Below are 18,666 nucleotides of genomic sequence, written 5' to 3'. Positions count from 1 at the left end.
TCAGCGCTGGTAAGCTTCAATGATGTGTGCATAGCCCTCAGCCGTGTGACTAGACATAGCTCAAATGCTATCTATAAATCTGCTGATGACACAACTATTGTTGGCAGAATATTACATGGTGATGAGGAGGTGTACAGGAGTGAGCTAGATCAGCTGGTTGAGTGGTGTTACTACCACAAACAAGCTTGCACTTAAGTGGTGTCACAAAAACAAGCTTGATTAAGGCCAAGGATGTGATTGTGGGTTTTTGGATGGGCAAATCAAGGAAATGCATACCAGTCATCATCAAAGGATCAGCAGTGGAAAGAGTGAGCAATTTCAAATTCCTGGGTGTCAACATCTCTGAAGATCTATTCTGGGTCCAACATACTAATGTACATTGTGAAGAATGCAAGACAATGGCTATATTTCATTAGGAATTCAAGGAAACTTGATATGTCACCAAAGACCTTTGCAAATTTCAACAGATGTACCATGGAGAGCATTCTAACTGGCTGCATCATCATCTGGTATGGTCAGGGCTCTGCTCAGGATCAGAAAAAGCTGTAGAAAGTTACATACTCAGCCAGCTCCTTCATGGGCACCAGCCTCCCAGCATCGAGGACACCTTCAAAAGCCAATCCCTCAAAAAGGAGGCATCCATCATTAAGGACCCCCATCATCTAGGATATGCCCTCTTCTCATTACTGCCTTCAAGGGGGTACAGGAGCCTGAAGACACACACTCAACTGTTATGATCTGTAACACCATAACATTCAATTAATTGAAAGGAAAACAGAGAGCCAGGAAGGCGAGTCTAACATGGATTTTTTACTTCTAAGCCAAGATGCAGGTGTATCACGTGTTGAGGCATGCACAACACTCCTACTTGATTAGCTATAAACTCCAACTCAATATAGAATGCATCTGAAACTTGTATGCACTATATACTACTATACAGATATCCACAGCATAGTAATTTCAAATTGTCTCATTCAGGCCCAAAGATGTAATCACTGTGTAGGATTTCTTACTTTTGTGGGATAATATCTTTCCTGACAAGGGGGATCACTCTGCTTCTCAGGTGAGGTTGAAACAATCTCAGCTTCTGGGCCCTCCTCCCTGGTGGTTGCAGGAGTTGACTCTGGGACTGCAGGAAGTGCCTCTGACAGCTCTGGACACATTCTCTGGACAATTGCCTCAACTGATCAAAGTGTCATCTCCAGATGATATCTGGCACAATCTCCACTGTGAAGGAGAGTTGTCCAGTTTTGTCCTTAATCTTTCCGAGTACCCACTTTCGATCACCTCTGTAGTTCTTCGGCAGGACTGCTTGTCCAGGAGTGAAACATCGAACCTCCTTGTTTGAGGAGCCCTCAACTTGTCGAGCTCTTTGTCCTGCATACTGCTTCTGAGATTGGGTTTGAGTTTATTATGTACTAAGTACACAACAACAATGTTTTAGGAACAGCATCTTCCCCATTGCCATCAGATTTCTGAGTGGATGATGAATCCATGTACACTATCTTATTTGCGCTCTTTTTGCTATTTTTAAATTTAAAGTTTGTGTGTGTGTATATATATATATGTATATATAGTTTTTAAATTATATACTGCAATGTACTGGTACAAAATATCACATTTCATGACATATACCAGTATAATTAAACCTGATTTGGAAGGCAAAGCCAAAATGATGAGGATGCTTGAAATCTGAAATGAAAACAAAAGAAGTGAAATACTTAGAGTGCTCTCTTGGGGAGTACTGTAGAATTAATATTAATTGACCTGAAATGTTAAATGTTTCTATCTTTTATGGATGTTGTGTAACTTGCTGAGTGTTCTTTCAGCATTTCAAGTTTTCTTTTAATCCAAGTGACCCTCGTCTGGTGCCCAGAATGAACTCCAGGTCATTTATAATTATCTACTTCCATTGTTTTATCATCTATGGAGGGAAATGAACAGTTAACATTTTGGGCTGAGATCCTTCTCAGTGCTGCTTGACAGGCTGAGTTGCTCCAGCATTTTGTGTGTGTTGCTCAAGATTTCGATCTTCTGCAGAATCCCTTGTGGCTGGCAATTTACATAGCAGTTATCAGCTAAATTTAAAGTGCTATGCCATCAATCATAGATGATCTGGAAATGTGCACTCATCTGTTGACTTCATGTTTGTGTCAATTTTAATCTCACCCATGCAGTCACGGTCTTTTTCCAAGTAAAGAGGGTGTCTAGAACTAGAGGGCATAGGTCTAAGGTGAAAGGGGAAAGATATAAAGGGAATCTGAGAGCAGGTTTTTCCACACAGGATGTGGTTGGTATATGGAACAAGCTGCAGAGCAAGTGGCAGAGGTGGGTATGGTTACAACATTTGAAAGGCATTCAGACAGGTATGTGGCCAGGAGAAGTTTAAATGGACAGTGGCCAAACACAGATTTAGATATGTATCTTGATTAGCATGGACTGCGTTGTTTAACTCTGACCCTATATAAATAAAGAACACTCAATAATAAAGCATAATTAAATAGATTTGTATCATTTGACCATGACCAAATTAAAATTGCTTAAGATCTATTTATTCTGTTCATGTTACTGATTATTCTCTTTCTCAAAGCTAAATTCTTCTGTGTCATTTCAAAGACTTTTGTTTCTTTGCTCTGGGCAGATTTCCCTTCATAGCTTTTATGGTTATAGCTAGTTGTTCATTCCCGCTGCATATATGAAATACTGCAGATGCCATAAATGAGAGAAAATTCTTCACAGTATGTTGGGTTGCAGCTAGTGAAAGCGAGAGAGTTAAAATTCCAGATTTCTGACCTTTCCTCAGTATTGGCTCAGAGTTGGTGGCGTTTGGCTATATACCTGTTTATGGGTGGATGGAAATTAAACTCAAACTTTGAAAGTTAAAGATAATATAAGGGGAAAGGACAGAATAAATTGTGTGTGTGTGCGCGCGCGCACGCATGTGTGAGGGAAAGATAGGCAAGATTTGAAAAATCATTAATGTTATTTGTGTCTATACATAATTTGGAAACCTTTTGATACATTTAAAATCCTAATGGTGATATTTTGGAACATAGAAGGTAACCTTGGATCATCAGTATCTCACATTCCTGGATCATGCACCGTGGAAGAATAAGGTTGCCATGTCAACTCCTCTGACAGAAAACAAGATGTGGTCAGATCACTGGCACTGCTTGATTGAAGTAAATCTGATACAGAAATTTGAGAGGGAGGCAATTTTCTTTTGGATATGTATTACAAGAAAGAAATGTTTTGTGCCTCTGAGGGTGGTTTTAATTTATTTCAGAAAAAGAAGAATTGTTTATTGTCAATAAGTTTTTCAGAAGATTGACAAAGTTTACTTTCGGAATTCCTGGCTTGATACTAGCATTTAAAATAATTGAATGAACATACAACTTGGCTTCCTTGGAAATCACATACTAAAAAAGTTCATATATTTTCTGCCTCTGGGGAAACAGTCATTCTCTTAAGCTTTCATGAAACAAATGTAGCCCCTGGTATGATTTAAAAAAAATACTTGTATCAGATCTTGCCACTTCTGTTCCAAAGCATCAGTCTGTGAGATTGGCTCAGTTTTACTCTCTCCATTAGCACAGCTAGGATATATCTACTTGGATATGTTCCACATCTCTGCTGTATCTGTATCATCATCTGGCTGTATTTTCATTCTTTAATTGGCTTATGTCATTGCTTTTGTTCCAATTTTCCATTCTCTTTCTGCTCCATTGACCAGTTAATCTTGTTTGCAACTTACTGTGATATCACCCTTGTTTCTTTTGGTCTATCCACTCCTCCCCAAACTTCTCTACAACTTAAAACTCACTTACTTTCTCTTTCCCTGTTCTGATGAAAGATCCTCAATCTGAAATGTTAACTCTTTTTCTCTTTCCAAAGTTGCTGCCTGAGCCATGGGCTGTTTCAAGCATTTTCTCTTTTTAAAGCATTGTCAATTTTCTTTTTTATTATTTTCTGTCAACAGGGAGAATATGTTTAAGGCCTGAGTGCAGATGATTCGGGATAGAATATTTTCATCCAGAGGGTGATTAAAATCTGGAACACACTGCAGGAGGTTTTTCAACATTTAGGGAATATTTGGATGAGTACCTGAAACACTAGGGCTTAGAAAAGTTTGGTCTAAGTGCAGATAAATGAGATTAATCCAGGTAGATGGCATTGACGCAGAAGGATTAAGGACTTGTATCCTTGCAATGTGACTCATGTCCTCTCTACACGCATGCATTCTCTCCTTTCACTTTTTTATCTATAGCTTTTCCATTTCTGATGAAATCAATTAAATCCTTAACTCTGTTTTTGTATTTACACAAACTATCTGTTTTGCTGAGTGTTCCCAATATTTTCTGTTTTATTACGATCTCAGCTTTGTTTTTGTTCAAATTAAACATATTTCCTATATTTGCTTACTTCAATATTTTATCTGGTTTGAAACCTTTTCTGATATTGATGTTCACATCTAGATGCCACATTAGGGTGATGCAAATATAGCTCGGTGTGTCCCGGAGTTCGGGATTCAATTCCAGTGCCATTCTGTAAGGAGTCTCTGTACGTCCTCTCCCCATAGAGTGCATGGGTGCTCCAGTTTCCTCCCACAGACCAAAAACATACTGGGTAGGTTAATTGGTCATTGTAAATTGTTCCATGATTATTTAGAGGGTTTATTTAGGGTTGTGGGGTTGCTGGGCTGGGATGGCTCGAAGGGCCCACACTGTGTTGTATCATTAAATAAATAAAGAAGATGAATCCTAATACCTATTGAATAAACCAGAGACAAGAGCATACAGGTTCTGGTGATCTGGAGCAACATACAAATAACATGGAGGAACTCAATGGGTCAGGTAGCCCCATGGAGGGAAGTCAACCAGTGACATCTCAGGATTGATTAGTCTTGACCCAAAACATTGACTTTATTTCTCTCTAGAGATGCTGTGTGACCCACCGAGATCCTCCAGTTATGTTGTGCATTAAATAAACCATTCCTTTTTTAAAAACATACTGGGAGCCTTATTTGTTTCATTGAGGCTGAAAAGGAAGTCTTCTTTCCCAGGTACTTTTTAATGAAGAAGATGTATGGTCTTATTTAGCAAGTGAGGTCCAAATTCAGCTCAGTTGCATGCTCATTCTGCCATTTTAAATGGAAGTACCAGGTCAGGAATTCCCGCAGTAAACATGGTTGATCTTCTGTACAACTTATTCATAGTAAGCACTTTCTTCAGTTTATTGAATATATTAAAACCAAGCCTCTTCCTTGTAAAAGAAATTATTGAAAAGATACAACTCAAAAAGTTCTGTAGCAAATTTAGTTAAATTGGGATGGCTAGTGCTAAAGTTATGTCTTGTTTTTGCTTAGAAGGGTACAGTATCATGCAGGGTAGAGTTGAACTTGTCTAAGCTAGTGCCATTTACCTGTATTTGGCTCATATCACTCCAAACCTTTCCTATCTATGTGCCTGTTGTAATTGTTCCTACCTACCATTCCCCTGGTATCTCCTTCCATATACCCAGCACCCTCTGTGTGGAAACATTTGCCCCTCAGGTTCCATTTAAAGTTCTCCTCTTTCACCATAAACCTATGCTTTCTTGTTTTTGACTTTTCTAGCTTTGGGAAATAAGGATTGTGACTATCTCACATTAATTGTGCCGCCCATGATTTTATAAATCCCTACAAGTTCACTGTTCAGCGTTCTTTGCTTCAGGGAAAAATTGTTATATGGCAAAATATAACAGTAATGTAGTTGTACTGTATGACAGAATTTTATACACAGGATGTGGTGCTGCAAGGAAGTCCAATGCTTATTCCCTATTTATTATTCTGTTTATTGTGATCCAAGAAAATTGGGTTGGACATTTTTCCCATAGCTTTGTGGGTAATTTACTGAATGCACTTTAACTGTGCTATTGTGACCATTGACATGACTTAAATTTCTTTTTGTACAATAAGAAACAGCGGCATGAGTTCTTGATTTTCTTCTGCCACTCAGTAAAATCCCATGGTTACTCATTGGTCTCAGCTCCATTTCCTTGTCTGATCCCTTTGATTCCTCTGTCGTGCTAAATCTATTAATGTAGCTAATGACACAGTATCCTCACCTCTACTGTTCCCTATGTCCTACTAAAAGCTCTTTAAGGTAGAGATTTTGAAAAATTCACAGTTTTTCTCAGAAGAAATTCCTCCTCAACTGTTTTAAATGGTCAACCCCTTTTCCAGGGGCAATCCCCATGGATAAACAACTACTGGATCACTGTACCTTAATAAATAAAACATTGGTTCAATGAAGCAACACAGCAGAAATTATAGTGAAGTAAATTATGCATGTCAACCGTGAAATAGGAGAATGATTTGATAGGTGATTTTAAATCCATCTCCCAGGTTGGCTCAAAAATGTTTTGAGATTCAGGCACGGCACAAGCCATTTTCAAAATAATTCTCTCAATAATTCTCCATTTTGATGATATATGAGTTGGGTTTTGCTAACATTTTCAGTGGTGATTGTAAAGCCTGTTGCCATTATTCATACAGGTTTGATAAAGTGTCAGCATACTGTGCCATGAACTGCATCAAAGATTGCAAAATAAAGGGGAATAAGAAAGAGTTGTGGAATGGAACCATGCTGTGCAAATGGTGCTTTTAAATCTTGTTTTGACAATCTTTAATGTCAAAAACTTTAACTCTCTTAAACTAATCAGATGAAATTGTATTTGCTTGCCATTTTACCGTGTTCTTCTGACTAATTCAACAAATTCAGAATTGGCTTTAGCAACAGCTTGACGCACAGTTTCTCCATCCCACAATTTTAAATAGAATCTTCGGTACAAAGTCTTTACAGTACGTCTGCATATCAGGCCTATTCTTCAAAGAATTGCATGTGAGGGACAGGATGGTGGGTAGGAGCCTGCAAGTGTTCAATTCTGCTGTTATAGCTGGTTTTTTTTGTACCCTGAAGAGTATAAGGTCAAGACATTGGACCAGAATTAGGCTATTTGGCCCATTGAGTTGGCTCTGCCGTTGAATCATGGCTGTTTTTTTAATAAACAAAATTGTGCTTTTTTTGTCAACATCTTTCCCTGACGTTCTCTCTGCAAACTTTAATCCCTTTATTAATCACAAACCTATCAATTTCTGCCTTAAGTACACCCAATAACTTGGTCTCAATAGTCCTCTCTGGGAATAAATTCCATGGATTCATCACCCTTTGGCTGAAGGAGCTCCTCATCTCATTTTTAAAGGGATGTCCCTTTATTCCAATGTTGTGGCCTTGGATCCTAGAATCTCCTTCTAATGGAAAATTCTTCTCTGTGTCCATTCTGCCCAAGCCTAAAAAAGCCTATGAATTAGGAAGAAGAGTAGTATATGGCCCTTCATGCTTGCTCCATCATTTAACAGATCATGGCCAAACTGAATGTAGCCAGTACTCCACATTCATGTCTATTTGGGCTAACCTTTCACCCCTTGGTTATCAAGAACCTTTCTGTTTCTACCTTAAATCCAAAGAATCACAACTCCTTGTTTTATTCTCTCTCACAGTCACCTCAATTCTGTCCTGAATAAGCAGCATCTTTAAACATTTCAGGAAACATCCTTTCCAGTCCTTTCCAAATCATCAGGATCTTGTATGTTTCAGTCCATCTCACTCATGTAAACAGTATTGGATGCAAGCCGGGGCTGTAAACCCTTCCTAGTATGGCAAACTGCTCTTTCAGGTATCTATCTGGTACACCACCTCTGAACTTTTAAAAATACATTAAAGTTCTTCATTAAATGAGATCTCATCTTGTTTTTAAATGATCATTATCCCTTACAGTGACTGCATCCAGAGATAAGTGACTTCTTCAGGTGTGTGTTCCATCAAAGGCCACGTTCTGCTCTGCTAAGTGGGCAGTTTTATTAAAACAGTGGCTTCTCTTCACCTACACTTTGGATTTACATAAATCTAGAAGACCTCAGTCTTTTATCTTGTCAAGCAGGGACACAACCTGTATAAATAGAAGCAAGGTTGGGAAGTATTGGATGGTTTTTATTATTCTGGGAAGTGTTGTAATCCCAGAAATAGAGACATGGAATGCAAAATACTGCTGGTGGTGGTGCTGTCATTAATATTATTTCAAGAATTGCAAATCCAATTTGTAAGTATCATCTAATTCATCAGTGGTCAACCTGTGATTAATTAATTACCTTGCTTTTACAATTAAATTCTCAGTCCTACATAACTATATTCAATGGATTTTGAAATCTCCACAATTTTGCTTTTTTAAGGCATTCCCAATGTGCCTCCAAGTTAGGATTGTATTAATAGTATGTACACTTTTTCATCCTCAGTTCAATGTAGTATTCTGATGTTTACCTGTGACCAGATGTGCATCTCAAGATATTACCAGAAATGTCAATAGAAATTGAACGTTAAAGGTAGAGCAAGTGACCTGCATATGTAACAAAAAGGAGGAAACTTTTCATCAATTTTGAAAGTAGATGATTTAAATAATCCTATCACTTCACTGATGTTAGACTCGCTTTAGATCAGATAAGACATAGGAGTAGAATTAGGCCATTCAGCCCACTGAGTCTGCTCCATCATTCCAGCATGGCTGATTTCGGATCCCACTCAACCTCATACACCTGCCTTCTCGTCATATCCTTTGATGCCCTAACTGAGAAGGAAACAATCAACTTCTGCCTTAAATATACTCACAGACTGGGTGACTTGGCCTCCTCTGCAGTCTGTGGCAGAAATGTTCCATAGATTCACTACTATGTGGCTAACAAAAATCCTGCTCATCTCTGTACTAATTTTGAGGTTGTGCCCTCTAGTTCTGGATATCCCCACCATAGGAAACATCCCTTTCCACATCCACCCTATCTAGTCCTTTCAACTTTGCTTTAATTGCCACATTTCCAGCAGCATTGTTGAATGTTCCATCTCTTGTTGCAGCTCTTCCACACGTTGTGACCTCTGTCAGCATGATGAATCAATGTCTCACAGTGGTGCTTCTCTGTTGCAGTATGGAACTCGACCTCTGTAGACAATAATGGGTGGGGGTTGGGGCAGCGGGTATTAGTGACCATTCCACCCAGTCTCTGTTCTCACTTCCATGGTGGTCTGTTCTGCAGCTGCACTGTGGCTCCTATGTCGTATGTTTCCTATTAAAGGCATGTTGATCTTCTGCTTCCTGTCATAGCAATCCTATCCCAAGCTCAGTGGACAGTTGTTGTTGTTGAGAAAGCACACAAATAAATATTTAGTGCATGAATCAAAGTGAAAACTATTCAAATTATTTTTTTATATAAATGGATATTTTGCCAGTTCCCAAATGATTTTGTTCTTTGTGGAAAGTATGACTGGGAACTAGCAGTGCTTGAAGAATCTATATAGCATACCAAAGAAGAACGTGATTTCCAATTTATGGTCAAAAGTTCACTTACATACAGATATTACAAAATATCTGCTTGACTTTCTAGGATTATGAATAAGTGAAGTGAGCAGTCACTATTTAACAGAATATGATCATGGTTTATACTGCAGTTACAGTAAGGAGGAGATATCGAAATGTAACGGAGCAAGCATATTGTTTGGCATTCCTTCAATTGTGACATTTTCATTGGATCTGTTATGTTGAGCAATAATTTGGATCTATGAGTCTCAGTAGGACTATTTTGAATATGGAGACAATGATAAATGCCTGCTTTCTTCTTGGTGTGCTTAATTGTTTGTGTGAGAAACTGAAATTCTTCCAGCATAGTTCATGTTTCCTTGGTAAAAAAATGATCTGAAAACACGATCAAAATGGATAGCAATACCAAGAGAGCACGGAGTTGTGTTACTAATTGCTGTGGCCAGAGAGTCAGCAATCGCTCAAAAAATCCCTTTGGGGCGATTAGATGTTGCTGTTTTTTATTTTTGTAGGCTTTGTACTGATGGTTTAAGACAGTGCCCAGTCAAAGATTTACTTTCTTGCTGTAACAAGGTCTGAAGAACCCCCATTATCATTTTTTTTGCTTCTCAGCTGTGTTTTATTATTTTTGCATATCCTTATAATCAGGTGAGCAATTTGTTGTGTCATCATTCTGGCATTAGAGAAGTGAGGGTTGGGACCTGATTTTGTGAGGGGCTAGTGGTTTTGATAAGTGGATCTAGGGATTTTAGGAGTGTCCAACAAACTAGCAGTCCAGTTTGAGCCAGAAGAGTCTACAGGCTCAACTGAAGTTCCCAGGAGTCAAAGAAGTACAAGCCATTAATGGATTTTCTTTCCTTACAAGAATCTTCGGGCTTTTCTGCCGCCTTATTCCAGTACTGTTTATGTGCCCTTCATTCTGGTGTAGTCACTGCCAAACTAAAAGATCCTGCCCTGGAAATTTGGATACATTCATACTGCAGTTTGAATTGTGCACCTCTAAATTTGTCATCTTCAGGGGACTCGGTAGAGATTCCTAAATGGAAAATAATGCCCACTATATCAACTGTTTATTTTACAACCAACTTGTTGCCTCACACTTTTGTTTTTTTTTTATTTCGCCTTCAACTGAATGTCATGTCTGATGATAGGTAATTTGATTGTACCCGATAGTCCTGTGCATATATTAGTAATTCTATAGATGTCAGTAATTGTGACCCATGTTTGATCACAATAAATTCAATCCTGGCTTTGCTCAATATCCTCAGGGGTTCACAGTGTGGCTGGAATAACTAGATCAAGTTTCTGAATAGGAATGTGGGACACTTCGCTCCTCCCTAGTTTTAAATTCACGAATAATAAATTAAATTAGCTAATTAAGTAGGAACAATGACTTACATTTATATAACAACAATAACCTTAATTTATAAAGAAATTTTAATTAAATAAACATGTCCCAAGGCCATTCATGGGAATTGGCACCAAACCACTTTGGGAGTTTTTAGAATGCAAGATTTTATGAAGTGTTTTAAAGAGGAAATTAAGGTAGGGGAGGGAGGGGACTAGGTTTGGGGACTTAGCAGCTGAAGAAGTGGGAATCGTTGGTAGAATAATCAAGCATGATGTTGCTCAAAAGCTAGAATATGTTGGACAGTTGTTTGAAGGTGTCTACAAGGGCAAACAGTGTTGAAATTATGAAAGGATTTTGAAAACAAGGAAGAGAATTTTAAAATCAAGGCATTGCTAAACTGTTGGCCAGCACAATTCAGTATGTACAGGGATGTGAGTGTACATGGCTTAATGCAAGTTTATTTATGCAAAGTTACAATTTTAACATGATCTGCTATGAAAAACAGAAAACCTACAGCACAATACAGGCCCTTCGGCCCACAATGCTGCGTCGAATATGTACTTACTTTAGAAATTACCTAGGTTTACCTATAGCTCTCTATTTTTCTTAGCTCTATGTACCTATCCAGGAGACTCTTAAAAGACCCTATCATATCTGCCTCCACCACTGTCGCTGGCAGCCCATTCCACGCACTCACCACTCTCTGTGTCTCTGTGTAAAAAAAACTTACCCCTGACATCTCCTCTGTATCTACCTCCAAGCACCTTAAAACTGTGCCCTCTCGTGCTAGCCATTTCAGCCTTGGGAAAAAAGTCTCTGACTATCCACATGACCAATGCCTCGCATCATCTTATACACTTCTATCAGGTCACCTCTCGTCCTCTGTCGCTCCAAGGAGAAAAGGCCGAGTTCACTCAACCTATTCGCACAAGGCATGCAACAGTCTTGTAAATCTCCTTTGCACTATTTCTATTGTTTCCATATTGAATACTAAGTTACATTATGCTGTTGGTTATTATGTTTCTGAAGAATCATAAGAGGAAAGGGAAAGGTAGATGTTTAGGGATTGAATTCAAAATTTAATCCCTAGTCTTCTCTCTTTGTCAAATTACCGTAGTGACTTGGCAATTGAAGACTGAGTAGTGAATGACAGACTTAGAATCAGAGAAATCAACAGGAAGAGTTTGGATTTTAGAAGCTTATAGAGCAGGAGAAGTGATGAGAACAGGGAAGAGGATAGTGATGTTTAAAACCATTGGAATGTGGGGATCTATGCAAAAAGGCCATTGACCTGAAACCTTAACTGAAGTTCCCTTTCTATGGATGCTGTGGATCTTCTGCATATCTCCAGCACTTTCTGTTGCTATTGGGATCTTTGTTCAGCTTGCTCCTTATGTGAACTTGGAGCGTCTGAGAGACTGACTTAGATGTCAGAATGATCTAAGACAGAAAATCTGAGACAAATCAGAGGCCACGAGAGTGCACACATGGTGTATTGAATGGATTTTCCTATTTTACTTTGTGTTGGAAAATAGTGCTAAGGAAGAAAGCAAAATTATTGAAGTGTGAAATTGTCTGATGATTGAATGACTGAGGAGATTAGCAGAAATATGTCCTCCCTCCTTTCAGTTGCCACTAATTTGTTACCGATTCTCCATCCCCCATTTTGTGGTTTTCTTTCTCAGCTGATATCTCTTCTGACTCTTTAAAACCCATTTCACACTCGAGAGAACAAGTGGGTGATTTGTGCCAGTCCTGTCATCTCGACATTTTCTGTGGGAGGAGTGAAGATGATGTGCAGGCAGTCACTTTGTTTGGTTTTGTTGTGGTTGACTGTACCAGTTCTATCCTCCTTTTTTTCTGAAATCAGCTATCTGCTGGGACTTGCATTCCACTTCCATCTGATTTTATTTAGCAGAAAGACCCTATGTGTCTAAACAGAGGGCAAAAACTTCGAATAATCTTTGTTGAGTGTGGTTTGATCTATCCGGTTGACCCATGCAAACAGCTTGAACGTACAAAACTTAGAAGCAGTATAAAAGCTTGATGGATGTGTTAGTGGCCACCTCCACTTCTAAAGCACGGACTGTCATGTTGGCTTACTGTTGTAGTGCAAATTGTCATTCTCCTCTGGCATAACCTTGTAACCTTCTACACTTCATTTGTGTCCAAGTCTAGATTATGAATTCCCAACAGACAACTGGACAGTGCAGGACATCATCCACTCTAGCTTTGCCTATGGGAATGTCATTTCTGTGAAATTCCCACCTTTGATGTGTACATGTGCTTGAGGAGCTTATGATTAGAAAATGGAAATGCTGTAACTACAAAGTAGTTTTGAGATTTATAAATGCTACCTCTGGTTCCTTTAATTGGGCTGATAATGGCAAACTTAATAGTATGCTTTAAAGATATGTTACATTTCCAAGCACCCTTTCCAAGCAGTTCAAGTTGTGGCCTGCTAAGATGATCTGGTGGCAGCAGATTGCCCTCTGGTGGCCTTTAGAAAGCTACTACAAGTCTCTTTACTGGAGACTTATTAAACTTATAGCAAAGGTTCTCGGCTCTCCCATAGAGCCTCACTAGATGATCCTTCAGTAATTTCATTTCAGACTACATTATGTTCTCTTCAATCAACATGCAACCTCCTCTCCAATCTTTCCTCCACCTCTGTCCCATATATAGTACCTGTACCTTGAAATTTTAATTCTATTCAGTTGCCTCTTTCAGGCAATTTAAATTGTTCATATGCCTAACACCAGATTCCCAAAACAACCATTCTATTCTGAGCTCCTTCTTAAAGCAAAGTTACTGGAAAGGCAGAGGGTAAGTCTGAAGGATGTACGTAAAGCCTTCTTGAAATATATGAAATCCACACTGGTTCCTGGGAGCCTCTGCCTATCGCAGCTTAGTGAAAGAGAAACATTCAGAACTATACTGAGGGACTCAAATCTATCCAGCTGAAGTAGAAACTGGCCTTGAAATAAAGGGTGGAAGGAACAGATCACCACTCAAACTACCACTCTGATTCCCACATTAGTTTCATCAGTCACTTCGGATTCCATCCTGAGGGATAAAGATGTAAGGGTTGGTACTGCAGCTAAATTAAGTTCCTCATTATGATCTTGGTCACAGAACTTAAGACCCACTACAAAACATTGAATTTATAATAAACACAAAGTACACTTCAGATGCTGTGGTCAAATCAAGAAGTACAAACAACCTGGATGAACACAGCAGGTCGGGCAGCATCCATTGAAAGGAGCAGTCATCCTTTCAAGTCATCCAGCTTGTTTGTACGTCTTGGATTTATAATGTCATTCCACTCCACTGATAAATGGCTGAGCTAGTAATGTCAACCTTCTGGTGTGATATTAAAAGGAGATCCTGTATTGTGGGTCGGGTAATGTGAGTTGCCTTGCAGCAGGGTTTAGAGTTCACTTTATCTTTGCAGCTAGTGGGATCTCAATATCTATGAATATGCTTCTGTGTTTATCTACCAGCAATGAATGTACAGCAGATAGAACTTCACTGGATGTTGGCTGATAAATGATACCTAGAGGTATATAGTAAGTGAGGAATTGTTTGAAAGTCCATTTGGTTAAAGGATATGTGTAGAACATAAGTAACTTTGAAGTCCATTTTTTAACATCTTCCATTGTTGGTTTTCCTGCTATCCTTTACATCTCAGCTATTGTCAACATTATATTCCACATTAGCCAGCATTAAAGCCATCTGTTACCAAATGAAGTCATATCTTGAGCTTTCTTCCCATCCCACATCTTGGGATCTCTTCCTTGGTATGCCTCTAATAGATGAAGCCAAAACAGACCGAGATCAGAGCCCTGATGCAGGATTTCAACCTTAAACATCGATAATTCCTTTCTCCTTAAGAATGCTGCTCAAATTGCTGAGCCTCCAGCAGATTGTTTGTTGCCAGTTAAAATAATTAATATTATTCATTTTTAATCAGCTGTTTGAATCCCTTTGTATTATAAAGAGGGTTCTCATTGAAACCTACTGAATATTGAAAGCCCTAGATAAGATAAAAAGGAGAGGATGAGGATGTTCCCATTAGTGGGAGAGTCCAGGACCAGAGAGCACAGCCTCGGAACAGGCTTTAGAACAAATGTCAGGAAGGATTTCTTTAGCAGAGGCTGGCAATTCTGAGGACATCACTACCACAGATGGCTGTGGAGGCCACATCACTACATATATTTAAAGGGTTGGTTGATTGGTTCATTAGTAAGGGCATCCGAGATTACGAGGAGAAAGCAGGAAAATGTGTTGGAGAGGGAAATTAAATCAGGCATGATGGAATGGCAGAGCAGACTTGATGGGCTGAATGGACTAATTCTGCTCCTATGTCTTATGGGATCACTACAGTTAATAGGTAGCTTCTATAGGCTCATTGATTAGGCATTATTTGGTAATGTTCAGTTGTAAACAGAGACAAGGGAATCAGAATCAAGTTTAACATCACTGACATACGTCGTGAAATTTGTTGTTTTGCCACAGTAGTAGAGTGCAATACATTATTAAAAAATTATAAGTTACATTAACAGTATATTCAGTGGTCAGTTCATGTGATATCCCCTCACCCCAAAGCTAATAAAGTGGCCATTGAGTGTATGTTTGTGGTCTTCTGCTGCTGTAGGCTCTCTGCTTCAAGGTTTGATGTGTTGTGCATTTAGAGCTGCTCTTCTGCGCACCACCTTTATAACACATAGTTATCTGAGTTACTGTCACCTTCCTCCTCTGGCCATTCTCATTGAGAAGGCTTTTTCATCCACAGAACTGCTGCCTACTAGATGATTTTTCTACGTAAACTCCAGAGACTGTTGTGGATGAAAATCCCAGGAGATCAGCAGTTTCTGAGAAACTTAAGCCACTGTATTAATGACGAATGCAATTTTTAAAGACATTGCCTTTAGAAGATGTTGTCGATGCTGGGGAGCTAGTGCTCATGATGGAGCTGGCTGAGTTTGAAACCCTCTGCAGCTTGTTCTGATTGGTGCACTGGCATCTCCATACCAGATGGTGATGAAATCAGTCAGAATGTTCTCATAGTACATCTGTAGAAATTTGCTAGAATCTTTCATGATGCACCAAACCTCCTCAAACTCCTAATAAGGTATGGAGTGACATGCCTTTTTTGTAATTGCAACAATGTGTTGAGCCCAGGATAGATCTTCAAAGATATTTAACACCAGGTACTTGAAACTGCTCACTTTTTCCACTGCTGATCCTGTAATGAAGACTGGTATGCATTCCCTTGACCTCACTTTCCTGAAGTCCACAATCAATTCTTTGGTCTTACTGATGCTGAATGCAAAGTTTGTTGTGATACCACTCAACCAGCTGATTTATCTCACTCCTGTACGTCTCCTCGTCACCATTTAAATTTTCCAACAACAGTTGTGTCATTGGTAAATTTATAGAAGGTGTTTGACCCGTGCTTAGCTTCACAGGCATGGGTGACTAGGCACAGCTATATTGATTATGGAATCTGAAGCAACAAACAATTTACTTTGAGAACTCAGCTGGACAAGTAGCTGAGTTTCCTGTATTGAGTGGAAATATTAACAGTTCTTTTGCTCCCAAAATATCTTTACTAATGTCTTCAAAATCTCTTCAGCTAAAACCTTCTGAAAGCTGGGGTGCAGTCCAGGTGACTTAGCTGCTTTTAGACCTTTCAGCTTCCCAAGTAAGAATAGCTACATTCACTTCTGCTCCCCGACACTCTCGGATTTCTGACATGCTGCAAATATCATCTACAGTAAAGACTGACTCAAATACTTTTCGAGTTTGTCCACCATATCTTTGTCCCCATAACTACCAGTCCAGTGTCATTTTCTAGTAATCTGATACCCACTCTCATCTTTCTTTTACTCTTTATATATCTGAAAAAAATTGGTATTCTACTTAATTGGCAATTTTACCTTTATATTTCATCTTTTCTCTTTATGTATTTTTGTAGTTGCTTTCTGATGGTTTTAAAAAGCTTCCCAATACTCTAACTGTTCAGTAATTATTGTTATATGCCATTTTTTGCTTTGTTAGTGTCTTTGTCCTCCCTTATCAGAATGGTTCTCTCATCCTCCCTTTAGAGTACTTCTTCATCTTTGGGAAGTATCTGTCCTACACCTTCTGAATTGCTCCCAGAAACTTCAGCCATTGCTATTCTGCCACCATCCATGCTAGAGTCCACTTTCAATCAACTTTGGCCAGCTCCTCTGTCATGCCTCTATAATTCCCTTTACTCCATGGTAATACTGATATATCTGACTTTAGTTTCTCCCTCTCAAACTGCAGGTTGAATTCTATCATACATTGTATTATCTGATTATTATAAGTGCTTATTAGCCTCTTCTACTGCCAAGTTGAGGCGATACATAGATTAGAAGAACAGCACATCATATTCCATCTTGGTATTCTCCAAATTGATAGCATAAATATTTAAATATATAACAACTACAGCACGGAAAAAGGCCATCTCAGCCCTTCTAGTCTGTGCCGATGCTTACACTCACCTAGTCCCACTGACCCGCACTCAGCCCATAACCCTCCATTCCTTTCCTATCCATATACCTATCCAATTTTACTTTAAATGACAATACCGAACAATATTAAACCTGCCTCTACCACTTCTACTGGAAGCTCATTCCATACAGCTACCACTCTGAGTAAAGAAATTTCCCCTCGTGTTACCCTTAAACTTTTGCCCCCTAACTCTCAAATCATGTCCTCTTGTTTGAATCTTCCCTACTCTCAATGGAAAAAGCCTATCCATGTCAACTCGATCTATCCCCCTCATTATTTTAAATGAGTCCCCACTCAACCTTCTACACTCCAAAGAATAAAGACCTAACTTGTTAAATTTTTCTCTGTAACTTTGGTGCTGAAACCCAGGTAACATTCTAGTAAATCTCTGTACTCTCTCTATTTTGTTGATATCTTTCCTATAATTCAGTGACCAGAACTGTACACAATACTCCAAATTCGGCCTTACCAATGCCTTGTACAATTTTAACATTACATCCCAACTCCTATACTCAATGCTCTGATTTATAAAGGCCAACATACCAAAAGCTTTCTTCACCACCTTATCCACATGAGATTCCACCTTCAGGGAACTATGCACCATTATTTCTAGATCACTCTGTTCTACTGCATTCTTCAATGCCCTACCATTTACCATGTATGTCCTATTTGGATTATTCCTACCAAAATGTAGCACCTCACACTTATCAGCATTAAACTCCATCTGCCATCGTTCAGCCCACTCTTCTAACCGGTCTAAATCTCTCTGCAAGCTTTGAACACCCACCTCATTATCCACAACACCTCCTACCTTAGTATCATCTGCATACTTACTAATCCAAATTACCACCCCATCATCCAGATCATTAATGTATATGACAAACAACATTGGACCCAATACAGATCCCTGAGGCACACCACTAGTCACCGGCCTCTAACCTGACAAACAGTTATGCACCACTACTCTCTGGCATCTTCCATCTAGCCATTGCTGAATCCATTTTACTACTTCAATACTAATACCTAACGATTGAACCTTCCTAACTAACCTTCTGTGTGGAACCTTGTCAAAAGCCTTACTGAAGTCCATATAGACAACATCCACTGCTTTACCCTCGTCAACTTTCCTCGTAACCTCTTCAAAAAATTCAATAAGATTTGTCAAACATGACCTTCCACGCACAAATCCATGCTGACTATTCCTAATCAGACCCTGTCTATCTAAGAATTCTTTCCATTAATTTACCCACCACTGACGTCAAACTGACAGGCCAATAATTGCTAGGTTTAGATATTGATTTCTCTAACTTCTGGTAACCACTCCTCTTTGTCTGCCTTTGTCTTGCCTTATACTACAAGCTCCATTATCC

At 39.0% G+C, this 18,666-nt stretch overlaps 1 protein-coding gene across 8 annotated transcripts in view; it reads left to right on the top strand.

Moving 5' to 3' along the window:
- The window catches only part of pxylp1 (2-phosphoxylose phosphatase 1), a 221,004-nt gene that overhangs the window by 196,787 nt on the left and 5,551 nt on the right, over positions 1 to 18,666 (top strand). The gene's annotated exons all lie outside the window — the stretch shown is intronic.

The sequence above is a fragment of the Hypanus sabinus genome, chromosome 2 (assembly GCF_030144855.1).
Source record: "Hypanus sabinus isolate sHypSab1 chromosome 2, sHypSab1.hap1, whole genome shotgun sequence".
In the NCBI taxonomy this organism is placed as follows: Eukaryota; Metazoa; Chordata; class Chondrichthyes; order Myliobatiformes; family Dasyatidae; genus Hypanus; species Hypanus sabinus.
This window is presented reverse-complemented; position numbering and strand designations above follow the sequence as displayed.